This window comes from Amphibalanus amphitrite, unplaced genomic scaffold (genome assembly GCF_019059575.1).
Source record: "Amphibalanus amphitrite isolate SeventyFive unplaced genomic scaffold, NRLGWU_Aamphi_draft 001439F_arrow, whole genome shotgun sequence".
Lineage (NCBI taxonomy): Eukaryota > Metazoa > Arthropoda > Thecostraca > Balanomorpha > Balanidae > Amphibalanus > Amphibalanus amphitrite.
In genome coordinates this window covers 109,474-111,910 of record NW_024882932.1, presented here as the reverse complement: position 1 = coordinate 111,910, position 2,437 = coordinate 109,474, and the positions used below count along the sequence as shown (strand labels likewise).

The following is a 2,437-nucleotide window of genomic DNA, read 5'->3' as shown; positions in this document are numbered from 1 at the left end:
TGTTCTAAAATTGGATTTTGAATGGGTGTGCTGACGGAGAAAAAAAAATCGTAGGATGAGAAAAAAGGAAATAAATAACCAAAGTGTATTTGCAAAATGGTATAATGCCAATTTGTATGCCAACTGATAAACCAGGATTTCATGTCAGAATCTTGACAGGTTGTGAAACAAAAATGTGGGTGCATCAACCTGTCAAGTGACATGTAAACTGGCTGTTGGAAATACATGAAACTTTTTTTTCAGAGAGGAAGCTAAGTCGGTCATTCGTATTTTAGGGATGAAAGTATTTTCCCCATTAGGTGTAATTTGCCACCAAAAAGTCTGAAAAATGGAACACTGTGGAGGTGGCGCGAGGGGCCTCGCAGTTGCCGTTGTGGGTGCCTTTAGAAACACTGGTGTGGGCCGTGTGTCTATCACAGACGGATGTGGAGCGATAGCAGCCAATCCCTCGTTGGCCATTACTAGGGCCCTGAGCGGCCGGCGAGGTCTCTCAGAAACCGGCATTGGGCCTTTATGAAGATAATTGTGGCTACATAGGAGCCAATAACGTGCCCCACAAGCCCTGTGGTGTCCTTCCGAGTTGAAGTGCGGCCAGCACGAACCCTCTGCTACCAACTGGCGCCGCAGGGCCCCTCGGTTTCGAAGAAACCCTAAACCCGAGAACGGGCACGTACCCCCTCGCTCCCTTGCTATGTCACTGAATCCAAGTGATCAGGGACCCTTTAGGTAATCAGGGGCGTTTCAGATGACCAGGGGTTTTCAATTGATCAGGGGCCCACCAGGTGACCATGGGCCCCTCTGGTAACCAGGCCTTAAGGGGCCTCAGATGACCTCGAAGGGCTCTCAGATGGCCTTAAAGGGCCCTCAGATGGCCTCAAGTAACCAGGGACCCCATCAATAACCAGGGCCCCTCAGTAAACGGGGGCCACTCAGGTAACTGTAGGAGTCCCGCAGATAACCAGGGTCGGCAAGGTTTCTCAGGTCCGTTTTTGACAAGGCTCGCACTCAGGTGCGAGCCCTTTGCCATCAGCAGAGGGCCCTTTCAAGCCTTTTGAGGGCCGTTTAACGTCTTTGGAGTTCCCATTGAGGCCTTCTAAGGGCCCTTTGAGCAGTCGGGGGGTCTTTGAGGCCTTTTGAGGGCCTTTTGACGTCAGCTGAGGACCGTTGGACGCCAGCTGAGGACCGTTTTTGGGCCTTCTGATGGCCATTAGACGCCAATGGATGACCCTCTGACACCAACTGGGGCCCTCTGACACCAGCTAAGGGCCCTTTAAGTTTGACGCTAGCTCAGGGCCCTCTGACATCAGCTGGGGGGCCCTCTGACGCTAGTTCAAGACCCTTTGACGCTCTTTAAGGCCTTCTGAGAGCCCCTTGAGGCTTTCTGAGGGCCCCTTGAGGCTTTCTGAGGGCCGCTTGACGCCAACTGAGGACCGCTGGACTCCAGTTGAGGACCGTTTGAGGCCTTCTGATGGCCATTTGGCGCCAGCTGAGGGCCATCTGGCACCAGCTGGCGATTGACGTTAGCTGAGGGCCCTTTGAGGCCATCTGAGGGCCCTTTAAGGCCAGCTGAGAGCCCTTGGAGGTCATCTGATGGCCCCTTAAGGCCATCTGGGGCCCTTCGAGACCATCTGAGGGCCCTTTGACACCATCTAAGGGCCCTTTGACACCAGATGAGGGCCCTATGCCGCTAACTGAGGGCCCTTTGAGGTCATCTGAGGGCCCTTCGAGGCCATCTGAGGGCCTTTTGAGACCATCTGAGGGTCCTTTAAGGCCATTTGAGGGCCCTTTGTACACGGTCTTCGGTGGTCTAAGGATTACCTTCGGCCGCCTCAAATGGGCCCTTATTCCTTCGAGCTGGGCCCCCCAACTCGAATGGGGGGAGGCGCCCTTGGCCATGTCGCAAGAGCATTAACAGTGAAGGGATAAATAGCAATCAGTGGCCACCATTGAAGAAGTGAAAATGACAACGAAACCCGGTGTTCCCAGGCGGTCACCCATCCAAGTACTAACCGGGCCCGGTGCTCCTTGACTTCAGTGATCGGACGGGAACTGGTATTTTCAGCATGGTATGGTCGTTGCCGACGAGAGCCGTCCATCTTCAACTCCTTTATCTGTAACATAAAAGATGACGTCACAACTCTGGCACTGATAAGCCTCAAACGCCACAGTCATTGCCTTTGGCCAAGCGGATGGCTTGAGTGATGGCGCTGCTCAGTCTCATTGCTTATGTGACCACCAAAAACACTGCCAAGTACCGATAGGTTACAACAAGCAAATGGCTCGCAAGCAATATGTAAAGGACGATGACACCAAACACATGAGTGAGAAGGGCAGTTGAAAATCGGCACAACTGAGAAATGACCCCCGTCAAATCTCGAGACAAAAGCGGCACTTACACCCACGCCGGCCGGGGGGGGGGGGGGTGCCGCCCCCCATA

The 2,437-nt window shown here is 53.6% G+C and overlaps 1 non-coding gene across 1 annotated transcript; it reads right to left on the bottom strand.

Annotated features, from left to right (window-relative positions):
• Positions 1 to 1,961: 1,961 nt before the first annotated feature.
• LOC122373062 lies at positions 1,962 to 2,080 on the bottom strand. Its single transcript, XR_006254968.1, has one exon. It is a non-coding gene; the product is annotated as a 5S ribosomal RNA (ribosomal RNA).
• Between the last annotated feature and the right edge of the window lie 357 nt (positions 2,081 to 2,437).